At 36.3% G+C, this 19873-nt stretch overlaps 1 long non-coding RNA gene across 1 annotated transcript in view; it reads right to left on the bottom strand.

The window, feature by feature from the left end:
- Positions 1-1720: 1720 nt before the first annotated feature.
- The window catches only part of LOC146439227 (uncharacterized), a 73141-nt gene continuing 54988 nt past the window's right edge, over positions 1721-19873 (bottom strand). The window contains exons 2-5 of the long non-coding RNA XR_014850704.1: positions 18194-18434; positions 7712-7928; positions 6189-6358; positions 1721-5334 (exon numbers count right to left, since the gene is read on the bottom strand). This is a non-coding gene — a long non-coding RNA (uncharacterized LOC146439227). The remainder of the gene's footprint in view (positions 5335-6188; positions 6359-7711; positions 7929-18193; positions 18435-19873) is intronic.

Below are 19873 nucleotides of genomic sequence, written 5' to 3' on the forward strand. Positions count from 1 at the left end.
GAGAAAACCATGACTGGGATGAGGGCTTACTCGGTCTTGCATCCCCCCCCGACACAGGCATCCCAGGCTGAGGAGTTCAGGCCCCTGGTAAATGTCAATTTCAAGTGGGAGAGGCATGGAAACAGAAAATTCCTTGAAAACTTGATGAGACAGTAGTGGGCAGCACTGTGGAGTTTAAAGCCTGGGCTGCAGCCCGCAGTCTTTAATCAAATTCACCAATTAAAAGCCAAAAATATTAGACATGACATATCCAAGCCCACAATGCAGTTTCAGGAAAAAAAATCTATCACAGCACCTCATAAAGAAAAACTGAGGTGGAAATAAATGATAGTGTGGTTAGTAAAGGAAGTAATAAAATCATGGTTTGTATTTTTGAGGGTAGGCTTCATGATCAATTCTTACACTCAAGGAAAAGAATAAACAAACAGGAGCCTGGTATTTAAAAACTGAATTTTAAGTGAAATTTGCCTAGACATTGAAAACCCACTGGAAGGATCCACACTCTGTTTAAACCTAATGTTTTTCTTGTGGGAATGAATGGATAGAGTTCAAGCTCAAAAACTGTATTTTGAAAACACTGAGCCTAGGAATAAACTGCATGAAGTTACCTGGCTGCTTCTTCACTTGCATACCTTGGAAATTAAAGGTTTATTCTTGAAGTCATATTGTAGAGTCAAATTGACCAAAGGTATGAATATGCCTTTGTCAGATGATGAAGTGTTTTGGAGGAACGAATTCTCTGTCACCAAGCCTTATCACTGTCACAGGGAAACAAGCTGTGCTAGGTGTCTGCAGCTAAGTGTCTAACCAGCACAGTGTGTAAAAGTCAAATACTTCTGTAAAGTGTTCTGAATATGTTAGTACAGCTGCTTCTATGGTGTATTTTGCCCTGCAGCCTGAGGGAAAAGGAAAATTAAAAAGCAGCTGAATGTGTCACCAAGCCCTAGGCCCTCATGCTTTCTGTATGCTTTGGAGTCTGGCTGTAGTTTGTGTTTCTTCTTGGGCTCAAGAAGAGACATGCTTTCAGATTTCTGCTGAGTTGTCTTCTCCTTTCATGGAAATAATAATGGGAAGTAATAAATGCTCAGGTGTGCTGTCAGGCACAGAGGGAAATTGAACTTCTTCTATTATGCCCTGGTGGAGTCTTCTAACCTTTAAAATACTGGATAAGAGAGAGGGACAGGATATTTCAGAGGAAGACTGAAACTCTCTACTTCAGGCTCTCAGCTTGGCTCTTAAACCATGTTTGCCTCAGAGTGTTTAAATACCACGAAATTTAAGTTTTGCCTTTTCTTAAATAAAACGTGACCATCACTGGCATTTGTCATTCAATTAATGAAATTCCACCTGGGAAGAAGTAATGCAAGAAAATCAGCTGTGCATTGATGCATTCTCTGACAGCTGCAGTCCACAAACACTTCCACTAGATGCCTCTATTGTTATTCAACTTCCAAAATGTAATTCCTGTTTAGTCTAACCATTCAAGCCATGTTATCAAGACCTTTTCTCTTGATGTTGCAACTAAAGTACATGATTTGCAATCACTAAAAAAAATCCCCAAGCCCATTTAAAAGGACACATCACATCAGATTTATACAATATTAATATACAAAGCAACTTTATGTTGCTAGTTTCTACAATCTTTTTATTAATTCATAACCCCCTCCCAGCAACCAGTCAAAAAAGGGTCACGCATGGCATTTTGCAAAAAGTAGACATCTGAATAAAATATATGTACTTCTGAGTGATGATTGTAGAGTTTAGGAAATAAGGAGGCCTGAGTAATGGGTTATTGGCTGTGTTATGGTACACATTGTAATTTGATTTCTTTAATTGCAGTAATTCAAGCTAAGAGTACAAGGAAGGACTTCTTACCCACTTTTTTCCACTTGGGTATTGGTACAGTTTTTTTGTGGAACATCCTGTATCCTGGCTAAGAAGCTAATTATTCCATTCAAAAGAAGGCAAATTCTGTTCTATAAATTGTATTGAGAGACATCTCCCAATGGTACCCTTGCCCTTAAGCTACTTAAAATAAAAGTCGAGGGAGGAATTGCTACTCTTTGGCAAGTTTGCCAGGTACCTGTTTAGCTAAATTATTAACTGAGAAGCAATTCAGCTCCCCAGGGAGCCAAAGGAAGTTTGGCTTTTCTGCTTCCTAAGTATTCTTTCCACAGAGTGGGAGATTTTCTCACAAAACGTGAGACCTTTGTGACAGGGATCTTGTCCCCATAGCTTCCTGTCAACTGCCTATCTTTATTGCTGGTGCTACACAATAATAATGCCAAATAAAAAAATGTCTACCATCTGCTCTAAAGGGAGGAGTCTTGGAACCTCTTTAGTAAAGTCACTGGAAAATGATGACATGAGTCACTAGGAACAATGGTTCCTGCATGGTCAGTTTTTCCTCGGCTTTGCTTACAATCGCTTTGCTTGAAGGGCCTAAAGTTTGAAGGTAATTCACTTAGTAGCTGGCATCCAACAAAGAGTGCTAGAATAACGTTAAATAGGCCACAGGGGAGAGAGGAAGCTCATGGGATTAGGTGGAGTGTGCATTTCTTCATTCCTGAACATATGGTTGTTTCTTGCAAATGAGGAAACAACCTTTCTTTTCAGCGTCCAGATGCAGTGCTGCACAGTGGGTGGCTACCAAGGACATTCCCTTTGCCCAGAGCAGCTCCACCCCACAGCTGAGCAAAAGGGACGTTAGCAGAAATGTCTATAAAGGCCTCTTTTTCCCATCTTAAAATAGAATGAAAGGAAGGAGATGATCCAGAATCAGGTCAGAAGCAGCTTCCTTGAAGGGGAAGAAAGATTCACCAATGTTCTGTAAAGAGCTATGTATCCAAGTGTGCTCAATTGCTGGGAAATCATTAAAACCTTCATTTTCAGAAAAAAAAGGACTTAATATCTTTTTGTTCAACAATTCTAGGGGAGATTTTTATTTTGGTCCAGCACAGCATTTGTTCTCAGTTACCAAGTGTGAGATGTCCAATAATCCTGCTACAAAACACTACTGAGTTCTGCTCTCCAACTGACTGCCAGGACCACATGCCACACAACAGCTTTTCTGTCAGAATTTCTGCATTTGATATTTTTCCTGCTAAACTTAAAAAAAAAAAAAATCCAAGTCTAAATCTTTTTGAAAAGTTCCTCTTCTTTATAGTAGTTTACAAAAATTTAATATGCAAATAAAAGCTCAATTAAAGACAACCTAATTATTTGCAGTATATCCTGGTGGAGCTGGGTGAGATAAGACTGCTCAAGTGCAGTAACTTAGCAAGTGATTTTACTAGTACGGGCAGTGTCCACAGTGTGGGGCTGTTTGCTAGTACATGTCTGTTGTGAAAGCCCAGGCTTTTTTGGTTTTGGGGCAGCAGAAGAACCTCACTGCTGCAGACTCCAGTTTGATTGGAAAACCAGCTAAGTTTGCAATGGATGCATATGTGTTCATCATTTAAATAATTCAGTTCAAGTTTTCTATGTTTCTGTATTGAGTCAGATTCTGTTTATGAGCTGGATGTAGTTAGTAATCCAATATCTACCAGAAGACTGCAATCTATCCTACACAAACAGGGTCAGGTTGTGGTAAAGGAGCAGGGCTTCATTTATGTTGGACGGCTGTGCAATAAGCATCCCTGTTCTTCAGCCTGAGTTTGTTTGTAAGAGCCACAAAAAAGATTAAACAATATGTGTATTAGGAAAGACTTTCTAAACAACAAAGCATAAATTCTGAATATAAATATATCAGATATATCTCTTAAAAACTTTGATATACTCAGTTATGTTGTTCTCTTTATGCTCCTTCTGTCATTTTTCAGCCCATCAGTGTTGATGATGCTTAAGCATAACACTTGTGTTGTGGTTCCTTGTTTCAATTGCAACAATTGAAGAGTTAGAGACAGAAACTTCATATTCTGTTTATAAAGTTGATACTGGAACACTAAAAAGCTTTTTGATTTCTGTGAGCTAAAAGAACAATTGTCATTTGGCCTAACCTATCAGCAAAATAAGCCTATATAATACCTTCTTCCTCAGTTTGAGTCTTACCCTATGTTTGTCATAGGAGATCTGGATGTATTTCTGAAAGGCTGACGGGCAGCCAGTGGAATCAAATCCACTGCATGAGCAGGTGACCTGTCTAGCATTTAATTACCGCTCCATGCAAAATTCATGCCATCTCTGTGATACTTTCTTGTCTACATTCATTTTACAGCCATCAGTTTGCCTTCTAATGAAGAAATGTTGAAGTATGTATTCAGCTGGGTATTTGTGGGCTGATCTACTCAACTTTAAAAACCAAGGTCTCGTACTATACAACAGCACAAGGGGGCATGAGTTTTCAAAATATTTTCCTATTGGTTGGGTTTTGTTGCTGGCTTTGCCTGAAGGAAGAGATACCTGCTAATTCCTAGAAGTCCTTCCAGCTTGATCCGCTGTATACTCATCAAGTTGATGAGTACTTAAACCCAGATCTCCAGAAAGCTCACCTGTGAGCAAGGTGCCCTGAACTTACCTTGTTTCATTTGCTGCAAAGGGTTCAAAACTGTGCCTTATCCATTTTTTGCTCACTGATTTTTAAAATTACACATATCTATGTGAACATCTTGATGACGCTTTTAGAGGTTCAAAATATACATTTTAACACCAATACCAATCTATTCTTCATCACTGTTAATATATTAAACAGTAACACCTTGTCTGAGTGACTGTCAACCAATACTTAACAAAACGTGTGTGCATATAGATATATACACTTGATGCTTAGTTCTAGATGGGTAGGGAAGGGATATTTTAGCGAATATGTTATTTACAATATTTTGTAATTGCTAAGTTAGTGCCTGAAATGTTTGTCTCTGGAGTGGAAGACTGCTCTGGACTGTTCTGCCCAAAATTGTTGGAAGAGGAGGATCATTTGTACTCCCTGTACATCTCTTCATGAGAGCTTTTGAATTATGTTGCCTGCCACCTGCATTTTCTGCTTTCCCTTGAGTGAGTGAACATATTTAACTTCATTTCCTTTTTCAAAGGTGTATTCAGTGACAAGCTCTTTGATTTACATCACTCTAGTAGAATAAACCTCTGAAGAAAAAGCAAATAAAGCCATACTTGTGGCTGTTTTATCATAAAGAATGTGGCTTTTTCTCCAGCAGCCAGTGTAGGTAAAGTATATGTAATTTCACGTTACCAGATTCTCTGTTCCTTGCAGGATGGTGCTCTCCAGTTGCTTATCATATTGCCTGTCTTCAGGAATTTAGGATGAAATTTCCCAGGTTGTGTTGCTTCTATGGGCTGTGTTTGGAAACTGGAAACACTGAAAATGGTTCTGGATATCTAAGATAGAAAGGCAAGGTCTCATTTTAGAGAGGTCAACAATTCTTGGATTTACTTGAAATATTTAAGCATGACTTCAAATTTGGCAAGGTCATCTCCTTTTAATATGGGGGAATATGGGTTCTGTCAGCAATCTAAAGAATAGCCACTGAAATTTGACCAAGCTATTAGTATCTGAAAACCTAAATCCCAGCTCTTCAAAAACAACCTTAACTTCTAAAGAATAGTCTGAGAAACATGACTTGGAAAGACTATCAAATTTATGAATGTCCTTAGCACACTACTATTGAACCAATAGATATTTCATTATATTTTAAACAAGTTTCCACCTATGAAGCAGCTATTCCTTTCTACCTCCTGAAATAAAGTATAATCAAGAGTCTTTGAGGGAGGAAACTGGGAAGCAGTGATTATATCTGGACATGCAGGAAAACAGAGCCTTGATCCCCAGGTGCTTCTCCCAAACCGGCCTGGGTGGTCTGTAAGAAGCAGAAAGACCCAGAGCCAGAGAGGGGGAGAGCCAACCTTTTGCAGGTCACCTGGAGACTCTTAAAAATGTTACTTTTCCCTTATTTGTTCTCTCTATTTTCATCTTCATTGATGATGATTTCCAGTAGTGGGGTTTTTTCTGTTGTGTGATGTGATTTTCTTTGTTGTTCACACCTCAGAAACCTCTGGCAGAAAGGTGGCTCTTTCATACCGGCAGAAACCTCTGTTATTTTGTCATGATTCATTAGCAGTAGATCAAACAACAAGAACATTTTAAAATGCAAAATCCACTTCTAACAGTATTTAAAGTGAAAGGCAAAAAATTGCATTGTTTTAACACCTTGCCAAAAAAATTCTTTTCTTACCACAGAAGCTATTAATGTTGCATCATCTTTCTTTTCATATTACAGTCACAGTGCTTGACTCAGAAAAGGTAATTTTCTGTTTTCTGTGTTGCCATTACGTACACATATGAAGTTGAATTCACAAAAAAATATTCTAATTTTGAATAAAACTTCTGAAATCTCTTGAGAGGCTAGAAATGAATCATAAAGAAACCATTCACCACTTATTGAAATGGACTCATTACAATGAAGATTGCCAATACATTTTTCCTTTCATGTTTCTGGAAAAAAAGAAATCCCTAGAAATGCTGCAAAGATAAAAAAAATCTCCCATAGTGTATTTCAACTTTGCACAGCAGAACTAAGACTTCTGTTCAAAAATCTATTAAAATATTATCTTAGCTAATATTACTAGAGGGACAAAAAATATTAACTATGGAAGACTTTTCATTACACAGAAGTCTCCAGCCATGGCTCAGACAGAGACCATTACTGTCATTTCACATTTATATCAATTAGTGTTCTATCCTTACCTTGAATACTGACTTTCTTCTTGTCATCAGATATTGAAATAGAAATGTGGAAGATTTCCTTGGGGGTATGGTTTAGGGAAATAATTTAGAGAAGATGTTTGAGGGATTGCGTTGTGAGAGAAGAGTGGAAGCCACATTTTGGGGAAAGTATAACACTTTATATTAAAAGCTCCTTGGTTTAGGTCAGAATTTTAAAAAGATTAACTGAAGGGATCTTTCAAACTTTGGTGATAGTAATAAGAATACAAAAACACAAATTAGCAAATACACAAAAAGATGACTTGTGATTTGCAGTCTGTGAACCATGTAAACAGAAGAAAATGCATCTGAAATATAACAATTGTGGACATAAGAAAGAATTATTTTTTTAGTTAATATATCATGCTTTTAAGCAGGATTTGTCATGTCTGTGCATAATGAAAATACCCATAGGTACACTACATGTTTATTACAAGCAAAATGTCACCTCATGGTGCTAAGAAACATAATTTTGTTGGTCAATAAATTTGTGATACAGGATTTCTGAACTGTTCTATGATTGTTTTGAATTGCTCTGTGATAGATTTACTTTTGGGCATTGGAAATTATTGAACTGGCTTAAATGGACTGACTTTCAACAGGTGGGAACCTTGCTGTTTCTAAAGTTGCATTGAAAATATCCCCATCTGAAAATCCAAATATTAAAGTATGCAAATTGGTACGTTATTTTCAAAATCATAACCGTTAAGTCCAATATCCTTTAGCAGTCTCTTGAGTCAGAGTTAATAAAATTCCAGCTATGGATTTTTCGCACCCAGGTTGGCAGAGAAATGTTATATAATTACAGGTTACAAGCTGGTTGATGGTGACTTCATGAGTCACAAAAGGATAATGAGCCATTTCTTTAATAAAATGCATTTAATGAGTGATGTTTCTTCTTATTCCTTTCTCATTTTAAATGGATACTTTAGCTTTGTATCTGCAATTTCCTACATTTCCAGAAAAATGCTTCACATACTAGATAATACATACCAGTTTATGAATCATTGGCTTTCCTGATTTTTCTTAAATTGTCAGTTTAATAACACAAGATGTGAAAAGACAGTCAAAAACACATCAGATAAAATGCCAGTAGCAGCTCACTGAGAGTGAAATAGCAGCAGTGTGGTTTCACCTCCAGACTTCTTCATAAAACTGTGTTGCCTTTATACCATTCAGTAGTCTATTCCCATTTAAATGAAATTCACACCTGATAGAGAAAAAAATTAAGTTTAAAATGCTGTAATAATTTTAAAATAAATAATATATAAAATATAGCTTCACCTAATACTATCTTCATTTGTGCTTGATTTTTTCATTCATAATTCATAGGATTATGAAATAGAATTTTGTTTTCAAACAGCTGGGGATGATATTTCTGGTTTGTAAATATTCAAACTGATTAATTAAGCAGTTAAGATATTACCATATTTCTAATTGCAGAAACATTATCTTTTAAACAACAACAAGTTTGTTGCATTTCCCCAGTCTTGCATCTGTGAGTTTCTCCATTTACCCCTTACTAGCCTATTTATCAGACCACCTATTTTTCTCTCTTGAACCCATCCAGCACATGCTCCCCTCTCAAAAGGCAGTCAGCAGCTACTCCAAACCACTTACTTGCGTATGCCTCACAAAAACATTAAAGTTACTGATTCCCATGGCCACCAGGTTGTGTTCCAGAGAAAGAATCCAGTTTCCAGCCAATGAAATAGTACTTTCTTTCCTATTCAGAATCACAGAATTGAACTGAGAGCCTAAACTGGAGTGAAGAGATTCTGTTGAATTTGATCTGGACTTATACTAGGTTTGGTTACAGCACAGCATGGATGCTTTAATAATTTTCAGGTCTTCTTAAAGACTACAATATCTCCGTGTCATCCTGCTGATGACAATGGTCATTGTCAGGTCCTTCTTTATATCCAGGTTGTAGTGACCAAAATTAAACAAAAAAGTGTCTTCTGAAACCTTGTCACTGACTGAATATCTTATGCCTGGAAGCACAGCTATACTTTATCCTATGTAAAGTAATTTTGCTTGTTTTTTTTTCTTCATGTCCAGTTCCTGTGGAGCTTTCTTTGAGTTACATAATTTAGTGGCTTCAGAAGGTTTTCCCCCTTTTTCAGTCAAGCCCAAGGAAATGCATGCCAATGAGGTTACAGCTATTATTAAGAGAAGACATAACATTCTTCTGTGTGTGGTAAATGGATGAAGATTATCACTAATGCATTCAGGACAATGACTTTTCTTTGTGATAGAAGCAATATGAAGTCTAAGATATCATTTCTTTGTAGTAAAGATCTGAAGTTGATACCCACTTGAAACACGTTGTTTTAATTTCATTAACAATATTTTGTGATGATGAATCATACTACAGAAAAATCACAGCTATTTCTTATTGTGCTAAAGTTTCACAAGAAACTTAGAGCTGGGAACTTGTTACACTACACTTCATTAAAACCTTTAAAGAATTAGTGATATATGAAAAAATGAAAAAGAAATACCAATATCTTTCTATATTGAAAGATGCCTAAAAATATATAAATGCTGCATACTGATGTTACTTAAACCAAGTCTTGTGAATTTATAGTTGAAATTTTTTATACCATGACCAATATACTGCTCCTTAAGAGCTACTCTCTTCAAAGTAAAAAGGATATATACATAAAAGCAAAAATGATGATCAACTTATACCAGTCAAAAGATAAACCCATTTTAATGGACCGGCTGTAACATGAAAATAGGCAGCATTTATGATCCATCTAAATGGATATGGAGAGAGTGATTAGGTATTCAGCTGAGAGCTGTATGACATTGAGGTGGGTTTTCTTTTTAGTCCCTAGAAAAAAAATCAAATCTAATGGAAAGAAAAATCTCTACACGCTTTCAGTGCACTTTTTGGTAATCTGGAAAACAAAAGTCAAGAGGGTGATAAAAGAGGATATGGGGAGTTGAGTGCACTTTTCTTTAATCTCATTAGTTATATTGAGAATAGCCAAAAGCTGAATGACAGCTTTACTTAAGTTCTGTGATTTTCAGGGGTTTGGGGTATTTGGCTATAACATTAATTGCATCAGGTTTAATGTACCTCATTCTAAATAATAAATTATTAATACTATCTTTCTTTTAAAAAGGAGAAAATGTCCTATTAAGGCATTGTATAAGACTGTAAACAAAAGTACTGCTTTTTGTGTTTCCAAAAGAACTGCATACATTCTAGCTAATTTTTTTCTCTGCATTTCAGGCATTTATCCTGTTATTCTCTCATAAAATAAAACTAACAAATCACAAAGCTGTTTTCAGAGTTTTAAAAGGGTTATTTTGCCACTGTTTATTTGGCATTTCATATAATTTTCCCTTAAAAAATTTAATTAAAGGTACTTGAGAATTGTACTTTAATATCCTGATAAAATGGAAATGTATTCTCTATAAGAAAAAGAAGAAAAAGATAGTGTCTTATTCTTTTATTCTATGTATAGCTGAATATTGCCAGATTTTTAACATTGCTCCTTATCTAAGTCTTCATCAGGTGCCTGTAGTGATTCATGTAAACATATTGCAGGTAGCAAGTGATATTGCAGAGTTATGTATTAAAATAGGGGGGAAAAACCTCACAATTAAACCACAGAGATGGATAAGAATACAGTAAGTGTAAAATTCGAGGAGTTTCCTCTTTTTTAGGTAGTACTTGACCTATAATCTTAAATGCTCCTTTAAGGTATGTGCAATCCTAAAGGGATGATCATACTTGCTTCTCTCTCTGATGCCCTTCAAATGCAAATCCACAGAGATGCCAATTTACAGCTAACCAAGGGCACCTTTGATTTACAGGCATTTCTTCAAAGTTCACCAGAAAGCTAGATCCTTCCTGATCATAATCCATAGTAAATGAAAAAGCATTTTAAAATAAATGATACTCACCTGGGCTTATCCTGGAGATCAGGGCTAACTATAAAACTGGACAATTCTAATTCACTCAGCTTGTATTTTCTCCTTCCTTTCCTTCAGTAGTGAAAATCAGCTGTGATTTTTAAAAAATGTTAGGACAGTCTCAGAGAAGCCTCCCTTTCTTAGCTCTGGCGCCAACATGGAGCAAAATGCTCTTCCCTGAAGAGGGGTTGGAAAACAAGTCTTATTCCCCACTAAAGAAAAATTATTTGATTTGACTTCCAAGTATTAGATTTGGAAGCCAAGATTGTATTCTTATATTAGCAACAATCAGTACTTTGGACCATCAGTGTCAAATTGAAGGAGTAGCAAGCAGTTTAAGGTATTCCCCCTAAAAAAAGGAAAGAAACTCTCTATTCCATTCCACTATCAATATCAATACATTTGGAATATTGAAAGATACATTTTCCTCAGAAAGTGTTCTTTAAAAGCAAAAATATAAAACATGATAGTTCTTTAAAAAAAGTATAAGTTAACTTGGAGGGTTGTAGTCTCCAGGATCAGATTAAGGTATCTATTCACAGAAAAACTTTCCCTGGTATGATCTATCCAGTATGGACTGTGGTTTACCTACCAAAGGTCCAAACAACACCCCTGTAAACCTGGCAAGGTGTTGAACACAGTATTTGATTTCTGTTAGAATAGCTGTTCAAGCTCAATGCAAATAGAAAGCATTCTTATGGACAACAATGCAGTAGTATTTCAATATAGAATCATAGATAATCATATTTAAAGCATTGTACAAATTTCACATTGTGTTTTAGCAGCGTTGATCCTCATTCCCCACCTTTGCTTCAAGTAAACTAAAACTACGTTCATACAAATTAAAATAAAACATCCGAATTTTTTACCTCTGAGCCACCTGAATATTACAATTATTGAAAGTGATACTGAACATATACCACTGAGACTACCCCCTCGGGTTTTAAAACATTGGAGTAACAGACTCTTTTACTTGTCCAACAAGTGATTGAGTTTTCAGATCTCTTCTGGGGTTTTTAAATGAGTTAAGAGCATGGCTCTTTCCTACTGTTCTTTGCTTTTAGAAGTATTGCTGTCTCTGCTCCATCGTGTTGATCCTAAGCAGGATGGGGAACAATAACATGAAAACCATTAATAAAGCCATAATCAAGTTTTATGAGAACATATACTTAGCAATGGGGAAACCTCAAGAGAAACAGAAAGGCATATTTTGAAACACTGAGAAGGAAGTGGTAACCTATAATGATCTTACACATCAAAGTTCTATTTGGATTTGCTGATCAAACATCTAGAGGCAGGATTTCCTTTATTCTTGATGGTCACAGCTCCATCAGTGTTTATATTAGCAGCCTCAAGAAAAGTCCTGAAGCAAAAGAATTTTTGATTTAGACTGTTTCTCTTTGGAAGCACTATTGATTTTATTCCTCTATGTAGACACCTACTCCGAGTTCTTATGGCCAAAATGATTAATTTAAAATCTTTTTTATGTACCATAAAATTCAATAGAAAACTTCTGTATTTGCTAAATTTTAGTAGCCTCCATAGAAATCCACCTGAACAAAAATATCCTTCCTTTTTTTCATAGCTAGAAGACAAGGAGTTGCTAATTTTAAATCCATTAATAGTTTGGGGGTTTTGTTCTTTTCAGACAAGCACACAAACTTCTGGACGAAAAAAAAAGAAACCAAAATGCTATTGCCCATGGGAACTACTTTATGAAGAAATAAATTCTTTCAGGTCATGTCCACTGGTCATGGGCATTATAAAAGATCCTAAAAAAGATGGAATACACATAAACCTTTGAAACAAAATAGTCTACAGCAGCTGTGTTGCCAGGCCTCATCAGCAGGTTGTTACTGACGTGGAAGAGAGGAGTCCTAGCTACTGAGCCACTAAAACCATTGCTGTAATGCTGAGTGTTTCTTGGCAGTCTTTGAACCACATGATGGGGTCTGATATTGCTTAGTTTGTAAAAACTGATTGGATTATTGGCTAGAAATTGTCGAGTCCCAGCTGGAGCATACCTTGCTTTTAATTCTGGACTGTCCAAGCCATGCTACATGGGTAAATATCAGGAAGAAACCCATGCAGGAAAGAGTTTTTTAGAGAGCAGAATCACTGTGGAAAGTAGAAGTGTTGTACAAGACTCTTGTCTAGGAGAGGCTGCAAAATGTCCACAGAAGGACAACAAATCTGGTGAAGGGTCTGGAGCACACATCCTGTGAGGAGTGACAGAGTGAGCTGGGGATGTTTAGCCTGGAGAAAAGGAGGCTCAGGGGTGACCTCATCACTCTACTACTGCCTGAAAGGAGGCTGCAGCCATCTAGATGGGAGTTGCTCTCTTCTCCCAAGAAACAAGCACTAGGACGAGAGGAAATGGCCTCAAGTTGCACTAGGGGAGGTTTAGATTGGATAAAGTGTTGTCAAGCACTGGGACCAGCTGAAGTGGTTGAGTCACCATCCCTGGAGGTATTTAAAAGGCAGGCAGATGTTGTACTTAGGGACACGGTATAGTGGTGGACCTGAGTGAGGGTAATGGTTGGCCTTGATCATCTTAAAGGTCTTTTCCAACCTAAATGAGACTACAAAAAAATCTTCCAAGACGTCCTTTTACCTGTTATTGGAGTTTGACAAGTTCTGTTTTACAGTTTTTCCTGCACCAAATTACGGTTCCCTTGTTTGTTAGAGTGAGTGCTGCTAAAAAGCCAGAATCAGTTTAGCTTCTCTGCTATTTTCTCAATCTTATGCATATATTTGTAGCAAGTTGGGTAATTACACTTTAGTTGGAGGAACTTGCATCTTGGGTAAAGTTTCTTAGATTGTCTGTTCAACTTTACAGTATTTAATAAAATTTGCTTATGGCAAAGAAATAAATAAGGGCAGTGATTCCTCCTTACTCACATAAGTACTGTAACAGCTTTAGGTTGGCTTTGGATGAATAACTTCAAAAGCAACACTGTGGTCCCAGGCAACTGGAGCGAGCCTAAGGTCTCTTAAGCATTTGTATCCTTGGCTTATGGAAATAATTTCAGCAAACTTTTACTTTGTATTCTCCTTGGAAGGAAGGAATAGGAAACACCATGTGTTCTAATCAAACACAGGTAATTCATATACTACCTTCCCACATATTTAAATAACCCTTCAAACAAAATATACCCCTTTTGAAAGCATTAGTCACACATCTACACACACCTAACAAGAGTGTACATAACTTACAATAACTCAGAAAATGCAGAATCAAATGTGAAATCCACCATAGCTGAAAATAGTGATACAACTGTAAGACTAATCCTGAAAATGCAAAGAGGAAAGTAAGATCAGGAGAATAAAAACAGCCACCCTAATGCTTAATTGCTTGGTGTCTTTTTTAGTAAAAATATGTATTTATTTCTAATGTAGACTTAGAATATTTTCTTTACTTTTCAATATTACTTACTTTCGTAAAGACTTTAGTGTAGTATTTTAATACACTTATATTGTTAGTTAAAATAGGAGAACAAAACAGCCCACACAGAGCAGACCTCAAAATATAATACAGCTTCACAGCTCTAGGTGTTGAAGCAGTATAGAACCCTAGTAATCAAGATTATACCTATTAGTGCTGCAGCTTGAACTAAGATGAAAGAGAAGGACAAAAATGTTAAAAGAAAGAATAAAGCAGCCCAGCATGGTATAGAAGATGATTAGAGAATAATCATTCTCTTACCTGAAGTGATTTAAGACTTTCATTGTTAAAATATTGATATATTATGCACTTTTCATAGCCATAAAAATTCTGAGTTGTGGTATATGTACAAATGCATTTAAAAGGAAAATCTGAGATAATTTTATAAGGAAGCAACATGATTTCCTCAATTCCTTTTACAACACAAGCTTGAAAAGAGCAAGATGAAAGTGACATTTGAATGCACTGTGCATTGTCTTTTATTGAGTTGGATTTATTAAAATGTGGAGTACGTAAAAGCCTGGAAAACCCCAATAACCAATAGAAAGTAGACCAGTGCCTGTAAGAATCCCTTGTAATCCACTCCCCTTCTCACTTCAAAGCTGTTGTCAGAAAAGATCTGAGTGAAAATTCTGCAATGGAGAATGACATTGGTGTCTGTAAATCCAAGTCACACAATACCAAATCAAATTTTTCTTAATTGACAAATATCCTTCACCAGAAATGACAACTGCCCATATCCCAGTCAGAAATATTCTATTACACAATCTAAGGAAGACTTTTGTTAAACACTGAGCAACCAAAATTTGTATTAGTTTCAATATCTACATTTGAAATAATAACTGAGATAAAGTTCTCCATAATCAAGCATGTTGATCATCAGGACAAATTCACAGTAAGAAAAAGATTTAAAAAAAATTTTTGTTAAACTTGAATCCACTGTAGATTCAATGTCTAAAGCACAGACTTTTTTCATGTAGAATGCAGTTCTTCCTCATACTGGATGTTCACTATTAATGGTGTCTGTCACACAAAATGTTAGTTTCATAGATCAGAATAGATAGATATTAATGGTTCATCTGTTGGGAAAGCAAGGATGTAACAATGAGAAGTTTTGTTGAGTGCATCATAAGACTAAAGCAGATTCCAAGAGTGTCATCCAGGCTAGACCCTGCTCTGTACCTGGTACAGGATCAGGTACCATTGTTAGGACAGACACCAGCCTGACTGCATATTTTGCATTGAATGATTGCTTTGAGGTAAATATATTATTTTCAATAGTTGATAAATCAATATCTGGAAAACACACCATTGTAAGTGTTGTGCAAGCTGTGAGGCAAATAGTGGCAGATGCAGGGGGGCAGCCAACGCCATGAGCCACAGGATGCCTCTTGATAACAAACAGTGTCTCTACAGTGCTAAAGAGGTGTAATTCCCCTACAGCCATGTTGTTCAGCAGGTGAGGTATATTTACTTTCACACTCAGTCTTGTCCAGACATTTTGGATCATCTAATCGGTGGTGGAAGTTTGCGAAAAATGTGTTTTTGTATGTGTGTAAATAGAGAATGTCTTGAAAATCCTTACTGGGGTGAATAGCTCTTATTTATGGGGGACACCACGGTAATCCATTCCTCTGTTAATTGTGTAGATTGACTTAGTACGTGGCATACAGAGAAATGCTGTTTTGCTTCAAGTTATTTCCTAGTTTTACAGTGCTGGAGCAGAACTGCAAAATTACAGTAGAAAAACCTGCTGTTTATAAACTCCTTACTATAGCTCCTGCAGAAAGGCAAGGAACATTATGACAAAGTACAAAACTTAACGGAGGAAAATAATGCAAAATGGTAAACCACAAAAGGGTATTAAAACTAAATTAATATAAACACCTCACCCTGAGGTCTTATTTTGTCAGCGAACTATGGATCACAGTAGTGCACACTAAAACACACCAACTATGTTTTATTATTTTGTTCCCAATCTCTTCATGTTATTTAAAACATATATCAAGACAACATTCTAATGCAGCCATATATCAAAGAAATAACTTTAAAATATTCTGGCTTCTACCATCTATTTCTGAAGAGAGCTTGCTGTGGGAAGAGGAGAGAAACTTATAAAATACATTTCTTCCTCCAAGGAGCAGCAGAAGCAGGGCTGCTCCGTGCTGAGGGATGAGACAAGAGCTGAGGGGACACTGGCAGGGCAGCGTCCTCACCCACCACAGCACTCTGCCAGCCAGAGACAGCAGGGGACAGGGCTAAAAATAAGCATAAAAATCACCTTAACCAAGAGACAGATCGACAATTCAGAGCTGGGCTCAGGTGGAGGTCCTGAAAAGTGACGCTGTGCTGGACAGCAAGAAGTGACAGCACCAGTCCTGTGGTGGAGGTCTTGGAGACTTGTTCTTGGAATGGAAAAAGCTATCTCCACTGGGATGGAGAAGGTAGAACAACGATACTGGTTGAAAAACTGTTGTAGAGGAGTCTGATGCCTTTTTTGTTCAAAATATGTGCCTTCAGTGACATGGATTTTGCAGCACAGGCATTTGCAAAGTGCAAAATCAACTCTCGGTTTGCTCTTGTGCACATCACTTAAAGGTACATTCTTTCATTGATTATGTTGACTTTAGAGGTATTAATCTCAATTTGTATGAATATGAAGACAGATAAGACTTAGGTCTTTAAATTTAATTTTCTGTTGTCTGGAGATTGCTTATGATGAATTCCTGTTTCAACATAAGTAAGCCCAATATTGTTCAAGTGAATGTAATTAAATATGCAGAGCACACTGAAAGCTTCTTTGGCCGAGTAATAACTAACACAGAACAGCATTTGAACTTTTTATCAGATCCAGTGACACTCCAGCTCCCATGAATATGGTGACCATAATATTTACAGAGAACAATCACCAGTGCATATTCTGTGTTCTGTGAAGTTGACAAATAAACCAAATTTACCTTTTCCAAATGCCATCATTTTGCTACTAAATATGATCACAAAAAATTTCTCATGAGCATGAACCTATTTTGGTTTTGTCCACTACTATTTGTGGGCAAACACCATGGTTATTGGACTAATACTTACATGTGTACAACAGTGTAAATGCATACTTGCTTCATTATAAAACCACAGGGATGCTATTTGTCTTACATAAAAATTTCTGGGTTGCTTATGACCTGGAAATGCCTTGGCTTTATCCTTTATACAAGGTGAAGTATAAATTGTACCTCTTGTGCTGTCATTTCACATCTCAGGCTTTTCTCTTCCATTATCACTTTTGTTGTAGCTCTTCACCCACTTTTTTGAAGATATTATGAGCAGTGTGGTGGGAGGAATGTTACATAAACGATTCAGGTGACACTTTGTACTAACTAGATGTCACGTTTTTTCAAAGTTGCCTTTCGGGTAGAAGATTCTCAGAGAAATGCTGATCTGTTAAACTATCAGGTTTATCCTACTGTTAAAAAGAAGAGAGGTTTTCACAAATTATGAAAAGCTTGAGCTTTATCCTGAAAGCCGTATCAGTCTTGATGACTGGTGTATAGGATTTACTGAATGTGGTTGAATCTGATTGCTAATGAATGGTCTTTTGAGTCATCAAAGAAATCTTGGTTCTTACTTGTGACATCAATGCAAAACAATAATTAAAAGCTAAATACAGAATTAGCATGCAGATGAAACTGTCTTTTTTTTTTTTTTTTAAGACATGCTCAATTCAAAACAGACTTGCTGCCGCAGCACAGCTATGACAAGAAGTTGTGAATTTCTTGTCAATGCCTTTCTAAGGACTTCAGGCCAAATCCTCCAACTTCCCTGCCTACTTTCTCCCTTACAAATCAATGAGAATGAGGTGCTCAAATACCTTTCATTAAAAGTTTTATCTTTTGGAAAACAAGTGTAAAAGCAAATAGAAATTAAAGCAAATTACAGCAAAAGAGAACAGCAATTGAAACATGAATATTTAAATCAAAGTCAAGGTTCCACTTAGATACAACACCACATAAAGCTAAATATATTTTTAAACTTCTGTCAGTTAAATCCAGTAGGAAATAGTGAGATTACAAAATGAAACAATAATGTTAGAGTAATAAATACCTTACCCTGTGTTATCAAATACTCAGCCAAGTCTTGATTATCCCACACAGATTGCTGGGTTGCTCTTTGGTTCATGCTGTCTTGAGTTTATGGGCAAGATTTGGGCCATCCAATTTGCTGAGACCTATGGGTGCCTTTTGATTATTGAATCATGGGTTGCAATCTGCTGCAGCTTTGTGATTACAGTGTAAATGAGTTATTCATAGATGATCAGCTTCTTCTTTCTTGATGGTAATGAGGAGACACCTATCAATTCAAACATAAACAGGAAATTAAGAGCCAAAGTAATGACTCTCTTTTGCTAGCAAACATTTTCCTTTCCAATTACACAGACAAATGAAGGATTACTTCTTAAAGGGATACCCATTGCATAAAAGCATAAGCAATATTTGTATACAAGTATTTAAATAAAAGCTGTAATAAAAAATAATGGATGTCATTTAAAGCACCAGAGATTTTATTTTTACATTCAAAACCACTAAATTCTAAATGAGTTAACTGGTCCAAGTCTCCCTATCAAATATACATGCATTCATACATATTTTGGAGCCAGATTCCTCAACAAGTTATGTTTTAAAAATTATCATTCAAAAGGGGATGCAGAGTAAAGCTTAAACATTTGTTCACTCTGGGCAAAGTAAGAATAGCCCCATAAATACAATGAAGAGCATACATTAATATTTAATCTAATTTTGATACATTTAGTAATTATTTTCCAGCAAGATGAAGCCACTGTTGCAATAAGGCAGCTGCAGAATGCAAAAGAAGGAGAAAGAAGAGTCACAAATGTCTGTTTGCAGTAGAAGAGTGAAATGCTGTGTCTCTTCTGATGAAGTGCTTCAACCATGGGCTGCTTCAGCAGATACTGAAGGTGTAGCACTGGTTTTGGGGACTTTAGAGCATTCAGAAAGAGCTCTTTTTTACATATATTTATCTGTCTATCCAACAAGGCAATAGTTTTACAAGAAGATATTCTGAAACGTCTGCTTGAGCCTACAAGACTGTCAGTGGTTGTCAATCATTGACTATTTTTAGCAATTTCTCTCTCATTTCTGGGTCTTGAATTTCTGTCTGAGTTTTTTCCTGTTAAAGTAGCCATTCCACCAAAAGATCCCATGCAATGAAGCATAAATGGTGAATTCATAACCCAAAACATGAGAACATACTCTCCAAAAATCACAATTAATAAAACAAAAGTAATGCGGGGTTTGGTTTGGCGGGGCTTTTGGGGTTTTTTTTTGTGGGGGTTTGTTGTTTTTTTTATTGTTGTGCTCTCATTAGATTTATATCAAAGTAAATTCAGACCTTAGGAAAATAGGAAAGAGAAACAGTTCTTTATGAATTTACCATGAGCTCTTCAGTGTGAATGAAGATTCATAACAAAAAACCCAAACATTGTTCAAGATATTGGGGGAATCTAGAGGGAGTTTTAAATTATATATGAGGTGTTTTCAGTATCATAACAAATGCTTGCCACAGACCCTCAAAATGAAATGACCTGAGCTCCAGCTGAAAAAATAAAACTTGTTTAGAAAAGAATAGGGAACTGAATAGCAGAAATTTCTCCTCCTTGACAGCTTTCCCCATTTTACCACTCCAGTCTAGAATATAATTTTTAGAAGCAATGAAGCTAAACTTGACAGAAGCTTAGACTGTGAAAAGTTATAAATAATTTGAACCAATCT

Source organism: Lichenostomus cassidix, chromosome 3 (genome assembly GCF_008360975.1).
Source record: "Lichenostomus cassidix isolate B80296 chromosome 3, HeHo_3.0, whole genome shotgun sequence".
NCBI lineage: Eukaryota > Metazoa > Chordata > Aves > Passeriformes > Meliphagidae > Lichenostomus > Lichenostomus cassidix.